The following is a 17,898-nucleotide window of genomic DNA, read 5'->3' as shown; positions in this document are numbered from 1 at the left end:
CACAAAACACACACACACATAACAAGTTACATACGTTAGTAGAAGAGAAGAAGAGATTCAAACAAGGGGTTTCAAACAACAATGCAAAATAGTGTTGGTCAAAATGGACAATAAATATTGTTAGAATTCATAAGAGTTTTGGTCAGAAGTAACAATATTTATTGTTAGAATTTATAATATTTTTGGTCAAATGGACCATATATTTTGTTAGAATTCAGAATAGTTGAGGTAAAATTGACTATATTTACAATAGTTTTGGTCAAAACTACAAACACGTGTTGTAAAAATTATTTAGTATAATAAGAACCCAAAAGGGATTGACGTTTTCAAGAAAATTTAATTTATTGTTTCAAAGATGTATGAGTTATCGGAATTCTTTAATATCTATATCCTTGCAACGCCAAGTCTGCTTCAACCACCACTTTTATATTTAGCGCTTCACAAAAAACACATGAGAAAAACAAAAACAAAAAACTACATTGCATTTTGATAGTACATAACGCCATACAAAAAAAGAAAACACCGACAGCTTTAAAATATTAAAAGAATTCAATAGATTTAATAATGTATGACACTTTTATTATTAGATCTTTTGCATTTGTGTCTTGGAATGTTATTTTTATAGTCACTCTTGTTTTACTTTTTTTGATACACCTTCTTTGACTGTAAGACAAAAACTAATTAAGGCCGAACAATGCACAAGCACAAAAAACTTCACCGGTTGCCACACATAAACAAAAGGGAGCAAAGCAAGAATGCAGCTACTAGAATCTAGAGCAAATACTCAACAAGTTAACTGGAGAGAGTATAATCAAAAATATGTATTTTTGAACTAATAATAGAATTTTTCAGTCCAAAATTGTGTATCTACTGAAAAAAAAACAATACATATTTAAAACTACAACAAAAGCTATTTTTTTAAATGACAATATATTTTGTAAAAATTCTAGATCATGATAGTTCCTACCATCGGTATTGTTAATGATTTTTACAATATTGCGGATTTTCGAAAGTTGTTTTTGTTTTTGTTATTGATATTTTTATTTCCAACAAAAGCGAAAAATATTTTTTCTATGCGTGTGGAGCGTATGAAAAGTTCGACCAGACCGAATTAACGCTTTTTCCTTGTGTTTATCCCATGTTCATTTAATTTTAATATCTTAAACATATGATAACTATTATATGCTATTTTCAATTACTAATCTTTATCAATGTTTTAAATAAAACCCATACATTTAGGTTACGAGGCGTTAACGTGGTGTACATGCCATTAAACTTAAATGAAAATGTATACTTTAATCAAACACTAAATTGTTGAAGGCATGTTCATTATTATATAATTCTCTGTTGATCTTGTTTTTATTTAATGTATGACAATTGTTGCGATATTAATTTTCTTCAATCGAAACAGCGATATATGTATGCATATACATACATACATATGTATGTACATGTAATAAGTTCACATTTAATTTTATAAAACCTTTTCACCAACGTTCCATTCATTCTCTTTCCTGAAACAAGTAAAATATCACGACAAATGAAAACTTTCAACATGAAATGTGAGAATACAACAGGGGGAAATCGACTTCCCTTTGACATGTGAGTGCATTGAAAATCCTAGGTCATAAATTCGCTACGTTCGTTGATACATTATCATGTTAAAATCGTACTTCTAGGCGGAAGGATATCAATGATGTGAGTAAGCATTTGGGTTTCATACAATGTCCTTTGACACTTTGTGCACATCCACAAACTCTTTGAAAGAAACATTTGTAATGAGCTTTACACGTCCGTTCTACATTACATTGACATTGTCGTTATGGAAAAAGGAAATTGTTTACATTTGGTTCCAACCTTTTAATGAATCCTGTAGAATTGTTTTTTTTTTTTTTTTTTTTTTTTTGTTTTTCCTTTACAAGGAAATTATATGGCAAGGGAAATTATGAGATTGTGGTGTTAATTAACACACATATGCACTCAAGGGAAGCTAACATTTACGGATGATGTTTTAATATGATATTTTAAATGCTGAAATAACGGCAAAAGAAGAAAATTAAGCGGAATACCTAAAATCACTGAAAATGTAAACTGTAAACATTAAATTATATTACAAAATTTCCTACTACCATCAACACAATTTAACGAAAACGATACTCATTATCACAACGAAAGGAAATATTTCAGGAATATGATTAAATATGGCCTCCGGTATTTGTCAACTAATTCACCGGATATAATTAATTTTCAACTAACACAACAATGGCACAGACTCATGATTATGATTTCGTCAACAGGATATACGCTGCTAATAATAATAACGACGACGACGTCGTCGATGATAAGGATGATGATGATGCTCATAACCATGTTTATGGACAGTTTGATGGCACGAACAAACAACAGATTTATGTTGTTAATAAATTCAGGTTTAATAACTTTCTTTGGCACTTTCTCTGTCTTGGACACAACTGGCACATGATGTCTGTTTGACTTAATTTCAATGAATAGAAATGGCGGCGCCAATAGAGATGATGAAGAGGGTGGCCTGTTCAAAACTTTTTCGCTTGTTTGCCGGTTTGTTATGCTTGGGCAAACAGAACTTGCATTTTATTTTTCGTCAAATTGTTTCGAAAGACAAAAAGTTAAACAAAAGTTTTTGGGAAAAAATAAACTTATTTGAGGATACTAAAAGTTTGCATTTGTTTGTCGTTTTGAAAAGAAAACTTTATGACCACTGTTTTAGTTGGGTCGATGTAACGAATTTTCTACGACAAGCCTTCTCTGACCTTTCCGCTACTTAGAAAAAAAGAAATAAAATAAACAAAAAAATATTTAGCCTAATAGGCTACTCAAATACAACAATATTTATGAAATAGAATGGGAAATGAGTGAGTGCGGTAAGGATAATGAAGAGTTTTACATCTTTAAACAATCAAAGCTTATAGTCTATTCAACAATCTTTTGGCGTAGTGATGATCTGGAATTCCGATCAGATACTCTACGAGTGCTAGACAACATTTAACTACTAAGATTGATAAAAAAAACTTGAAATTAATTTTTTTATCTAATTATAACAGAGGTGACTCACAACAGTATAGACGGAGAGGGGTCGTAAAAGGTCCCTGATATTGTCCGAAACATCCGTCAAGGTCAAGCAGGAGCTGCTGGACGAGCTGGGGAGCATAGGCCTGCCAATCCTTGGATGCGACAAGAATGCTCACCACTTCTACTGGGGAGCCAGTGACACAAATGCCAGAGGTGGCTCCACATTCAACTTTTTTATACCCTCCACCATAGTACTAAATTTGCTTTTCCGTTTCTAGCGCACTGAAATAATCATTTGCGACCCTATAAAGTATATATGTATATTCTTGATCAGGGTAAAAGTCGATCTAGGCATGTCCGTCATTCCGGATGAGATAGGACACTGAAATTTTGGGAAGATGTGAATTTTGTTTGCAGGCAGGTCATGTTAGATGATGGGTTATATCGGTCCACGTTTTGGTATAGACCACGGTACCGCCCGATTTCAGGTATTTTGAAGTTTTAATTCACATTTTCAATTAGCTATTTTTTCAATTAGTTATCATTTTACATTTAGGGTTCCTAGTGACCAAAAACGTATATTTATGGATATAGGTCCATGTTTTGGTATAGCCCCAATATAATGGTACCTCCCGATTTTGGGTATTTTGAGAATTTTAGCTACAATTTTTAAGCAAACTAGCTGTAATTTGACACTCAATGTTCTCAGTGGTCAAGAAAGTTCTCCGTCAAAAATCGTCAATGTAGGTCCATGATTTGATACACATATGACGGTACCTCCCAATTTCCGGTATTTTTAGGATTTAAGCTAAAATTTTAAACCAAACTAGCTGTAATTTGACATTTGAGGTCCTCAGTGGTCACGAAAGTTCTTCACATTTGAGATTCTCAATGGTCACGAAACAATCCACACCAAAATCCAAACATAATCCAAAATCGTCAACATTGGTATAGCCCCCATATAATGGTACCCCACGATTTTCGGTATTTTGAGGGGTTTAGCTACATTGTTTGACGGAACTACCCGTAATTTGACATTTGAGGTTACAGAACTTTCCCACCAAAAATTTTCAAGATAGGTCCATCCATTGATATAGTCCCCATATAAAGGTACAACCTGGTTCATCTGGTTGAACATATTTTTTAAAATTGTGGACAGGAAAGGAAACTGATTATTCCATTTCAGTTAAGAATATTTTATGGTGGAGGGTACAAAAAGATCGGTCTAGCCGAACTTAATACCGTTCTTATTTGTTAAGTATATTTAAATAACATGCATGCATGTACATTCAGAGTGTTAGAGGCTTCGGAAGGGGTAACTGAAGCGACCAGGTTTCGCAAATATTATCTAAGGTTTCTAAGTCCATAGGAAGAACTCTAGGTCTACTATAAGGGTTGCACTTCGCGGTTTGCACAGACCTGGATGTGGTCCTGTGTAACGTTGATGGGGTCCTGTCTAACATTGATGGTGTCCTGTCCATAGTCAAACCTGCACTAATAAATAGTTAACTAACCTTTCGTGACAAAGAGCGATTAACAGTTTTCAGCCTTTCCGGGACCGGTATAATACCAATTATATTTCAGAATGTAGCGGAGCCGGTTTTTAATATCTCGACGGGGACTTTTAAGACCTGTTAGCGCTTTTCACACATACCCGGTCTGTGGAAAGATGTAAAAGTGACCTAATGACTATAGATTAATTAGTATTTCTTCCTTTTTATTTAAGACGATAAAAAGGTTACTGGATCTGGAAATTGGGGCATACGTAGATTCCAACGCGCTTAGGGTAAGCCGGTAGAAATTGAATTTATCGATATGGCAGAGCTTTCAATCATGTAAAGCTTACATCCATAACGCTTTCAGCAACACAGGAATTCCTTTCATCATAGTGGAATGAACTGATGAGATGCTGAAAAGCAGTATAGTCAATTCCTGCATAAGAGAGATTTCCGTGAGGACTATTGTTTGCAGAGGTACACCACACCGTGGTTATGCAAGATACTCTGGTACAACTGTCAAGCCCGCCCATGACAATGGTCTTGAGTGAGCCCGGAAAGGACAAATCTCGTACTATTTACTAGAATACGCAAAATTCTGGAAGTGTAGCCACCAATTTTGGACGGAGTTGTATTGGAACTTTCCCCCGAAGCTAAATACCTGGGTACAATCCTAAAAAATTGAAAGACATGGAAAAGACATGCAAGAACTCCAATGGCAAAAGTTGTGAACTCAGACCAAAAGTCATACACTGGATATATCGACACCTCCAAATAATAGTATGCTAAGTCTAAAAAGTGAGTTTTGCAGGAGAAGCTCTCAAAGTTTGGACATTTTTTTGAACTTCAGTACTATGCTAAGTCAATATTTGTTTATAACTTCTGTTCGGATTAACCGATCATTACCAAAATTAGACAGAATTTTAGTTAAAGGACGTTCGACACCTCCAAATAATAGTTTGCTAATTCTAAAAAGCGAGTTTTGCAGGACAAGCTCTAAAAGTTTGGAAATTTCTTTGACCTTCAGTACTATGCTAAGTAAATATTTGTTTATAACTTCTGTTCGGATTGTCCGATCATTACCAAAATTTGACAGAATTTAAGTTAAAGGACGTTAAATATAAAAATGTAAAGAACTTGAAAACATGCTAAGTCGACTTAGCATACTATTGTTTGGAGGCGTCGATATGTATGTAACCATGGTTTTGTCCATCTTAACCTACTGTGGGCTTCTTATGTGTTATTACTTGTTATACCCTACACCACTATTGGGGAGGGTATTATAAGTTGGTTTTGGCCAAAAAGTTTGTAACGCATCGAAATGTTGGTCGTAGACCCCTACATACATATATCTACCAAAATGAATGTCTCGACGAGCTGAGTCGATCTGGCTATGTGTGTCCGTCCGTCCGTCCGTGTCTGTCCGTCTGTCCATCTAAACCTTGTAATTACGCTACTGGTCGCAATTTTAATCCGATCGTCACCAAATTTTGGGTGTTAATGAAGGTTCCGGAGGGGAAGAAGCCTATTGATTTTGGTGATGGTCGGATAATATTCAGCGGTCGGAAGGGACAAAAACGTTTTATTTCAAAGTGAATATCTCCGCTTCTATATGGTATATATCAAAAGCAAAACCTGCTAATGAAAGTAGAAAATATCACTTTTGCATCGATGTAACGTAGGTTGTCGTTGGTGGTCAAACAACGAAGATATCGCAATAGCCGCTAATAGAACCCAACTTTTCATATTTGCGATTTTAATAATAATGACGAATATCAAGCTTTAGTAGGGGACCTTCCAAAAACAAAGACTCAAATAACGGAGATATCGCAATAGTCGGTAATACATCCAATTTTTAATTTTTTTTTTGTATTCACGCCACAGGTCGCAATTTTGATCGGATCGTCACGAAATTGGGGGTTAATGCGGGTCCTACAGAGGAAGAAGCCTATTGATTTTGGTGATAGTCGGATGATATTTAGGGCTTGGAATGGGGAAAAACTCATGTGGAGACAAATTCAAAATTTTATTCTTTGTGAATATATTGGCTTCTAGTAGGGTTATTCCAACGGCAAAGCCTGTCAATGGAAGAAGAAAATATTACCTTTAGATTGGTGTAAAGTAGATTGGTGAAGGTGGTCAAACAAAGGAGATACCACAATAGTCGGTAATGCATCCAATTCTTCCATTTTATGCAATCAAGCTACAGGTCGTAATTTTGATCGGATGATCACGAAATTTTGGTTGCTTATGGGAATCCCAGAGAGAAAAGAGGCATATTATGTTTGGTGGTAGTCGGATTATATTCCCTAAAAAAAATTTTACCAGTGAAAAGCTTATGCGCAGGGGTAGTGGTGTCAGGTATCACATGGTCGGCCCCGTCTCGACTATAGCCTTTGCTCACTTGTTATGTTACGTGGAACTACTGCCCAAACTAGCAATTGTGCAAAGGGCGTCAATTTTGACTACCGAAGCTATCAAAAGCACGCCTCAGACTTGTTTGAGCGTAATTGTGGATCTTCAATCTCTCTAGATTTTGGTCCAGTTTCAAGCTGCGAGGATGGGTTTTGAAGTCCGAGAGTCAGGAAAGTGGAGAAGATACAAAACAAATTGATAGCCAGATTGAATCTTAAGAGAGTAATCGCATCTCCGATTATAAGCCCACCATCTCCCAAGTTCAACTCACCCTTAGTAATTATTGCAAGCAGGGTATTTTGGCTGAAGGAAGCTCTTCTCTTTTATGATCACTACTATGGGTTACGACCATAAATAGTTTATTAAGGACATTATCCGACGATTGATTTGAATCACATGTGCTATGCAGACGACTTCATAATACTTCTAAGGGGAAAGAATCCACAAAGAATCCAATATGACTTGTGGGGGAGCCGAAATGGCACTTAAATTAGTTTACAGCTAGGCCAGACTGAGAGGACTACATGTTAACCCGGAATAAACGAAACTGCAAGCTTCCGAGGTAGCAGTTTTCCTAAATAAAACAATACACATTTCGCCAACAGTTAAGTACATGGTAGAGTAACTCTACATAGAAAACTTAACTGGAATGACCATATCCAGGAAAGGGCTAATGAAGCCCACAGATTTTGATCAACCTATAGGAAGGCTATTGGCTCAAACTGGCATAGGCATAATAAGACCGATTCTAACCTACGCAGCTGTGGTATGGTGGACAGCTATGGACAAAAAAGTGTAATGTGAAAATATTGCAAAAAGTTCAAAGAATATATAATTGTTCCACAAACATCCCATACGAGACAAGGGAGACTTCTCTCATATCAATGAGTGCACCCCGATTCATATTAGCTCAATGATATGGGACCTACTGTTTATCGCCGAGTCCGAACGGCGTGTCTTAAGACACCACTTTGTAGAGAAGTTTTACATGGCTGAAATACTCAGGAAATGTCGCCAACATTACTGAGGGGTATTTTGCCACCGCTGAAAATGTTGATGTTGACTGGCCGGGGAATCGAACCCACGACCTTCAGCGTGCAAGGCGGGGGTGCATACCATTGCACCACGGTGGCAATGGTTCAAAGAATGTGTTTCCTAAATATTAGCGGGACAATAAGGGCTACACCAACTAGGGCTTTAGATACAAATTTGTTTGTCAATCCCATAAAAATTCAGATAAAGGATAAAGCTGCCATCGCAGCATTAAGACGTGGATCCAAACATACCACTAAAGCGGATGAGTCAAATGATCATATTGTATCAGACCGTATACCCGAAACGAGTGAAGTCGTTTTATGGTAAGTATTAATACCGGACTGAGGCATGTGGATTGATGGAACCCTAGCTCAGATGTAAGGGGAGGGCGGGACTGGGTCTATATATCATAAAACCGGAAATAAGAATGTATCTGCGACTGCCGGAACATAACACATGATCTTTCAGAAAGTCTTTACCTTCAATTCAACAGTCAATATTCATGGAACCTGCTCATAAGCATCTTCAAGCCTATATAGGATGAACACAGTAGAAAAAAGATTCTCATAGGTTTCCCAAACACCCATATACCCAAACGTCAAACGTCAACAACTGCAATTGTAAACAAAACAAATCTTTCCCATTTTTGAAGCCGATGGTGATGACATAGTCAAAAATCTGTTAGACAACATATACATTAGGGTTATAACTTTCTTGCAAGTTTTGTAGACATCAAAAATACCACCGCGTTGCCGTGTAGAGCATGAAAAACTACTATGAAATACGGTGTCATTTTCCTCACTAAATGCATGGAAGTTCAGTTATGCATTATATAATTTTGTTCGTTGTAAAGATATATACGCTTTTCGTAATAAATTATTAATAGTTCTAATCTAATTTAAAATCAATATCAAATCATTCTGAACCAATTTGTTATCAACTGTAACCAATTTGCGACATTTTAGAGCATTTAATGCGAATTTTATGTTTGTATTTATTGTACCTATCGGACAAGAGAATATGTGGTCATTTGCAACGAATTCGCGAAAGCAACAGACTGTCATGCCTGTGAGAATCGTATTTGTTTTCTTTAATTATTTATTTAAATAAATAAAGCAATTTTAAATTTTTAAATAAAAAAAAAATTCAAAAGGGCTTTAGTAATCGGCGTCGGTGCGGAATCTTTTTTCCCCGAATCGACTTAAAAAACGCGTTGTTGTTATAAGGACAATTTTCCCCACATGGTACTGGGGTGGTATTTTTTGGTTATAACCCCAATATATGTACATATTTCGATATTCTTCCCACCCAAATAATTGAGATACTTAATACTCGGTAAATGAGCACATTCAGTTCCGTAACCAAGGAAAAGGCAGAAAAGACACGAACACCTCTAATCTTTCACTGGATTGGAACAATGCAAAACAGATTTACAACTGTAAGTTGTCTTTTCATAATCTCACATGTGGTCTAGGAGACCTTATGCATATAAGTTATATATTGCCGTCCGTATAATAACATGCTGCCAAAACTATCTTCCTCAACTTATTGACAATATCCAATATCATATTAAAAGCAATTACAACTATAAATCTCAATGGACAGGTGCATGTTTCTGATCTTGTCTGACATTAAGCCTCCGAACGAAACTTTGAACTGTTACTGCTTGACAGTAATTTGTATGGTTTAACCAATACATGTTAAATTAAAAATTAACATTTTAATTCAATGTTCGAAAATGCAATTTACATTGTAAATTCTGTGTATACTAAGTGAGACGTGCAATTAAATTCAATATATTCTTTTAATGAAACGAGATTTTATTATAAAAAGCGAATTGCCATTGTAGTCCGATATAAAACTGATATACATTGTTTAATCTTTTTATGTATTGTAATAATGGCCGTGTAGGTTACAAAAGTAAACCGACTGTGCTAAAAAAGAAGAATTTCGGAATCGATCGCATTGTGTAAAGTCATAGGTAACATGTTATTAAGCTGTATGTATGATATATTTAAGACCACCCTCTGGGCCTTGATGAATAAAAACAAAGCAAACAATTGGAACCATATCTGTTTACATCATATTAAGACTTTCGTTTTTTGTTCTTTGTAATTAAAGAAAGCTCTATTGGCTAAAGGTACAAGCACATATAGTGGATATTTGTGGTTTTGTGTTATTTGAATCGATACTTGAAAAAGTGTTTATGGAAATTTAAGCGGTTAGTCCAACTTGCAAAATGTCGAAACATGTTTATTGGTTTATTTAGTAATATATGGTAAAAACCAAAAATGTTTTACAATCGATGAATCCGAGTTTGACCCTATGCCCAAAAACACTCAAAGAATACAACATGGGCAATATGATAATAGGGTATGATTTTTCGATATATTCATTGCATCTACCTAACATTGATGCTGACACTTTGAAGCCTGAATTTCGGGGTTTTTTGATTTTTTTAATAATCCAGACGCTCAACAACATAATTTTCTAAACTGATTATATGATGAAAGAACCCGTGATTTTACATCGTTTAATGTATATCTCATGAGTGTGCTCCGTACAGCATCCTAGTAATTGGAGTCCAAAGGCCAAAATTTGATGCGTAAATTTTCTTTAAAAACCTTTTTTTGCTTTAAAAATTACAACTGTCATTCAAGTACCTTTGAACCCCACGTGAATTTACTTTCTGTTGCGCGACGGAATCCATCCACTAAAATGGTAGATATAGATACCTTGAAAATAGGAAAATATTCAAAAATATATTTTGACAAACTCGCGTACTAAACCGCGATTTTCTTTAAACATTTTGACATATGTAAATGGAATACTTTATACGCGATTATAATATTTCCAAAGCATGTGTCATAAATAGACATCGGAGTTTGCATACATGCATATTTTTTATTAATAAATATGAAAATTCTGATTGGACCAAAATTTATTTTGAAGATAACTGAATGCAATGTCGGGCTCATAGTTTTTATTATTTTTTGTTTTTTTTTTGTTTTGCATATTTGCATATGCACAAAATAAAAAAATTATCGTCAAATTTATTTTGGATAATTATCAAAAAGTGTTCTAAATGAAGTTTATTGCCGTTAAACGTCGATTTCTTAGCAGATTATTACGTTATTAATTATTATTCCGCCACAGCAATAAATCTGGACTAAAAGGTTTAAATATACGAGTACATACATACAAGGTGGGAAAATTTCATATAACCCAGCCTTCTTATTACAACCTAAGTTGCTTTCCTATACAAATTTGTTCAAAAACTCAACCAAAAATGTCAAAATCAACGTATCCAAATATCATCTTTCATATTTTACTGAAAACATATAACATATAAGAAAAAATATACAGGGCAATCATAAATATTTCCCTCGGAATTTTCCGCACGGAAAATAATTTTTAGAAGTGAAATTCTTTTAAAATCAATTTTTTAAAACGTTGAAACCTACTAGATTCACTTAATTATGGCGTACTCTAATCGAATCGACAAAAATATTCCCTTTTTGGGCATAAATAAGGAAATAAAAAATTGTGAAATTGGGGAAAGGGAACAAATTCCAAACGGGATTTCTATTCATGATTGCACTGATAACCATATTTCTATACCCTAAGGGTTATGTCTTAGTGAATGAGTTTGCAACATGCAAAAGGAAACGAAATATACCCATAGTTACTTTTGATGATCTGCGTAGATTCACACTTGGCTGTCTGGCCATGTATTTTTGAAAACAAAGTACAGGTCATATTTATTGACCAATGCGCATAAAAATTGGAGAAGAGTTTTTTGGCCCTAGGCGATCCCTATTCATTTTGATAAGAATCGATTCAGATTTGGATATTGCTGCCATATTTAAAGTATAATCTCGATAATCCGTACACTACAGGTTTCGGAGGTGTCCGAATTATCAAATTGTCCGGATTAACGAATAGTAAAGAAAATAAATTATTTTATATGATTAAATCACTCGTCTTATATAATAATACTTTTTTAAATTGAAATTGCTAAAACCGAACACTTAAATGAAATATAGAAGTAAAAATTGCTTTAAGTGTAAAAAACACTGAGATATTTCTACTCCTATTGGCATTGCCTGCATTTGTTGCTTTCCTTACTTTTTACCAATTTACTATGCAACAAGACTCAATTTTCCCAAATTACAGAAAAAGCCTATCAGATTGTGAAAGTAGAGCTAGAAATATGACGTTTTTAATGTTTACATCAGGATGTAAGGAAAACACGGGACAGACATTTCATCTTTTTGAAAATTAAGATTCCTTGAAATCTTTGACTTTTACGTGTATAGTGCCATTGACAACTTTAATGACAATATTGCGGCGAATATTTTTCTTAATATATTCATTTATATCCTATACCATTTATATTCTGTGCAATAAAAGGTTTATCCGTGTACCCGATAATGTTTACTAAATGTTGCTGAATTTTTTCAGCAACTTCTCAATTAAACAACTGTCAAAATTCAAAGCATTTGTAATAATTATTACAAATTATCGAGTACACGGACAGGTATAAATTAATTAATTGTGTATACAAAATGGTTATGATTTTTCGACTGTGTTATCAAAATTGTTTTCCTGTAGCAGGAATCAATGACCTATATTTTTTATTACAGTGTTTTATTTAACTTGCTTTGGTGTGTGTTTAGTTCAAATCTGGTAACTCATTTTTAACACAGCTGCAGTTTACCAATCGAACTAAAACTTTGCACACTTTTCAGATGTGAATGACAATACATGAATATGAAATCAGAACCAATATTGGTCCATTTTTACACTGTTTAACAGTGTTTTATCTAATTTGCTTTTCAAATCTGGTAACTCATTTTTCACATAGTTGCGGTTGACCAATCGAACTTAAAATTTGCACACTTTTTAGATTTGGATGACAATACATGAATATTAAATCAAAACTAATATTGATCCATTCTTACAGTGTTTTTACGGTGTCTAACTTGACCCCCTTTTCAAATCTGGTAACTGATTTTTAACACGGTTGCAGTTGACCAATCGAACTAAAACTTTGCACACTTTTCAGATTTAGATGACAATACATGAATATGAAACCAAAACCAATATGGGTCTATTGTTTCCTATAGCCCCCATATAACGGTACCACCCGATTTCCGGTATTTTGCTTTTCAAATCTGGTAACTCATTTTTCACATAGTTGCAGTTGACCAATCGAACTTAAACTTCGCACACTTTTCAGATTTGGATGACAATACATGAATATGAAATCAAAACTAATATTGGTCCATTCTTACAGTGTTTTTACGGTGTCTAACTTGACCCCCTTTTCAAATCTGGTAACTGACTTTTAACACGGTTGCAGTTGACCAATCGAACTAAAACTTTGCACACTTTTCATATTTGGTTAACAATACATGAATTTGAAACCAAAACCATTATGGGTCCATTTTTTTTATAGCCCCAATATAACGGTACCACCCAATTTCAAGCATTTTAATCCACATTTTCTGCTCAAATGGACTGTAATTCGGCATTTGGGCTCTCAGTGGTCAAAAAAATGTATTTACTTAAAAGTTAAAAATAAAAAATAATTTAAAAAAATTAAGTTTCAGTGTTTTATTTAGAAATGCACTTAAAACTAAAAAATAATTTGTCGCTTAGCCTCAATAAATATATTCTTTCTCATGATAGAATCTCTAAAATAAAACGCTTGCCGTTTAATTTTGCCACCATTCATAATTTAAATGCAAGCGTTTAATTTGAGAGATTCTACCATGAGAAAGAATATATTTATTGAGGCTTAGCGACAAATTATCTTTTAGTTTTAAGTGCATTTCTAAATAAAACACTGAAACTTAATTTTTTTAAATTATTTTTTATTTAGCATTCCAAATGCTTTTCTAGCAGAAATATGTGAGTGGTTTTTTCATGTTAAAGACAATTCCAAGGTTTCTGACTTATTTTACCATTACCACGCTATTGTGTGGTTTTTCTAAATTATGTAATTTTGCGCAAATCATTGGGTGTTCTTCATTTTGCTTATTATTCATCGTGGATGGGTATAACAATAATCCATTACTTTTCGCCGAGGAGTGAACATTTCCCAATTCTGCATTAAGTGGTTGTCTGCGTACAATATAGATCGATATTATAAAATTATGTATTTTTACTGCATTAAAATAAAACCATGTCATCAATATTAAAGCGGCAGTTAGAAAATTTTTCCAAAGAAGCTTTTTGACCACAAAGTACAAAAATTCCCCAATTTATGTCTGTATATACGGAATAAAGGACTAAACACTATAACATATATTCAAATATAATATGTGGATAGTTAAAACGTATACTTCTAATTATAGTTATATTCCAGAACCTGGAATCGTAAACGGTACTCTAGTACTTTCTCCCATTCTATGCTAAAGAAGTAACCTTATTCCAAAAACTAGAAAAATTTCGTCAAAATCGTATGCACGTAGCGCAACTTTTACCCACTTTAAGTTTTTTGCTTTGTGTGATGGAACTAACGGCACATTTGGAGATTGGTTCGCTGTATCCAAAATCGGGTGCGCACCACCATATTGTAACTAATTTGGGAATGGCAGGCTTTTTAATTTTCATATTTTTTGAATGATTGTAATTTCAATATCACTATTCATTTCATATCTTGATAAGTTATCACAGTAGCAACTAAGCTTTCGGGATGGTAAACCATATTTCTTGATGAAATTTTAGCAGAACACATTAATTATTGTATGTGATTTTAGTTGGAGACCTCCCAAATATTTTTTTCTAAATTTCAGAATCAAGCCAAAAACTATATTTGCAACAATATTCTAACAACAAGTTTTTCTCTTTAGTTGATACTATAACATGCAATTTATATACGCAATCTCTATAAATTTGGATTCATATTTTTCTAAGCGATGCACGGTGGTCGAAAGTACTGATCTAGCGGCGCGAAATTAATAACTTGCAAACGAATATAGATACGTCACTGAAATTTGGCACAACCTCAAATTGTACCTGTGGGTAATAAGTGGCCAAATATGAACAATATCGGCTGATGTTTTGGTATAGCCCCCATATAACGGTACCTTAAGATTTTCGGTATTTTGAGGATTTAAGCCACAATTTCGTAGCAAATTACCTTAATTTGGTACTTAGGGTTCCTAGTTTTTCACCAAAAATTGTGGACATAGGTGCACGTTTTGATGTAGCCCCCATGTAACCGTACCTCCCAATTCAAGGTATTTTGAATATCATGACCACATTTTTAAACCAACTTGGCTGTAATTTTGCACACCGTGTTCTCACTGCGTATAAAATCTTTATAGAAAACATTTTCAACACGGATTTATGTTTCGATGTAGCCCCTTTTATGGTATCCCCGATTCGTTGAATTTTTACTTGTTATCCCATATTAAATAACATATTTAGCTATAATATGGTATTATAGTGTCTCCGGGGGTAGAACTCCTCCTTGCGAACATTTCTCAAGATAGGTCCATATTTTGATTTAGCTCCCATACAAATTTGTATGAATTTCATGCAAAATCCCTTATTTTAAAAGTGCAATCATCAAAAGATGTGCAAATATTTGCAGCCCTAATGTGGTTATTCCGTTTCCAGAGAGTCCAATTTCATTCCCCAAAAAATAATCGAACCCAAGTTCGGTCAAGTTTACAAGATGCGCTCTATGGAACAAGGGCGTACAACCCATAAAACACTAAAAAATTTATTTTTTTGAAAATTTATTGCTATATAACTAAGTAACTTAAGACCCCAAACTAATTTTTATAATTTAAATCAGACCCGCTGCTATAAATTAAAAAAAGAACCTTGTCCAGTTTCATTACGAATTTATTTAACATTTAAACAAATATGAAGTTATATTTTTTGCAACAATTTTTTAAAATCTGATGCAACAAAAACTCTTGTATTTGATAGTGAATAACTTAGTGGATATTTACAACAACAAAAATTAAAAAACAAAATATTTGTCTGCAAAGTGTCTGTAATCGATACAATGGAAAATATTTCGCAATTTTATAGTTCAATTTTTTGACTTTCGCGCCGCTAGATCAGTGGTTTCCACCAGTGTGCTTGTACGGACTCTGGGACAGGATAATTTGGATTTATTTCAAGTTTTTTTTTATTATTTGTTGATTTTACCCGAAAATGAAAATAAATGTAGTCAATATTTAAACATCTACGAATATGTATGGTATGCTATTAGAAATTTATGCATAAATTTTCTTATTAAAACAAATAAGATATTTTTAAATATTATGAACGCGAACGAATTTGAAACCAGAATATTTTCCTTACCCTCTATACCAAAAATCGTAGATGTGTTCGCAAAAACAATTTTAATTTTTTTCATATGGAATTGCAAAAGAAATTTGGTTTTAATATATGTAGGTATCATATGATATGAGATATGAGCGTTAAAAGGAAAGATTCCTTTCGGTTTTGTATGTGAATTTAAATAGCTGAAAAAACTACTGTTTCCAGGAAGTGGAGAGAGCGGTAGAGAAATGATCAAGTATCAATTTGAGCGAACAATTGACACTTGGGTATAGAAAATGTTCTGTAGAAAAACAAAATTTGTTCGTTATATCCGGCGTTTGTTATAAACGTGTTGGTCTGTAAAATTCTTGTTTCAGCTTACTTTTAACTATTATATATTAAAATATTTTAAACATTGATTAAATTTGTCGGTATCGGCTTGTCCTCAGAAGCAGGCTTGTAAATACTAAGAAATTTTAAAAAATTATACTAGCGGGGTGAAATGTTTCGTTCGTTATAATGGTGGCCGTTTCAAGAAGGTGGATGTGTGTGCAACTTTTAAGGAAAATTCTATGTATATAAATTATTAAAAATGTATATTATTAATTTTAATTATTAATAAAAAACGAGCCAAATTACCTACAGTGCATTGACTGGGAGTGGGAAATTCCAAGTGGGAGTTAGTAAGTAGATCAATTTGATAGACGCCTTTGGGTTGCATACAAAAAATGGGTCATTTCAAATGTCAAAATTTATGTACAGTGATTGGCATTCTTTTAAGCGCAAGCCAACCTTCATGTCTATTCGTGAATTAATTTATGAATTTCTTTATAAAACAGGTTGTAATATTACAAATTAACATAGGAATTAATCGTGAACATTTTATACAAAAACCTTAAAAATGTTAAGATATTCGTTCATGCGTACCCTAGTTAAAAGTGGAAAGTATTAATTTAATACAAAGTTTTAGGCAGCATTTAACTTTTGATAGGGCCTATGTTTTCCTCAATGGAGAAAAAACGCGTAGAAAAATTGTTGTCATAAGATGATTATCCGCTTTGAGGTTCAAGTTGGATCAACATTACTCAGCCGCTAATTTCGGATCATTGATTGTTGAATAGTGTAGTTCACAGGTGTAAACAATAGCTGAGACAAGTATTCACAGTTTAATCAAAACTTTAATATTTTTGGAATAATAAATTGATTTTTTCTCATTATTTCTCTGTTGGGCTTAGGAATGGAGGAATATAATAATTGTTCCACAAACATCCCATACGGGACAAGGGAGACCTCTCTCATATCAATGAGTGCACCCCGATTCATATTAGCTCAGTGATATGGGACCTACAGTTTATCGCCGAGTCCGAACGGCGTGTCGTAAGACACCACTTGTAGAGAAGTTTTACATGGCTGAAATACTCAGGAAATGTCGCCAACATTACTGAGGGGTATTTTGCCAACGTTGAAAATTTTGATGTTTGACTGGCCGGGGAATCGAACCCACGACCTTCAGCGTGCAAGGCGGGTGTGCATACCATTGCACCACGTTGGCACCCAAAGGAATGGAGGAATTATCTCGCTAAATACTACGTCTTCATAATATCCTTCACCA

The sequence above is a fragment of the Musca autumnalis genome, unplaced genomic scaffold, assembly GCF_047663935.1.
Source record: "Musca autumnalis isolate F117 unplaced genomic scaffold, ASM4766393v1 scaffold_3, whole genome shotgun sequence".
In the NCBI taxonomy this organism is placed as follows: domain Eukaryota; kingdom Metazoa; phylum Arthropoda; class Insecta; order Diptera; family Muscidae; genus Musca; species Musca autumnalis.
The sequence above is the reverse complement of the archived record's forward strand: the minus strand, read 5'-3'. Positions refer to the sequence as shown.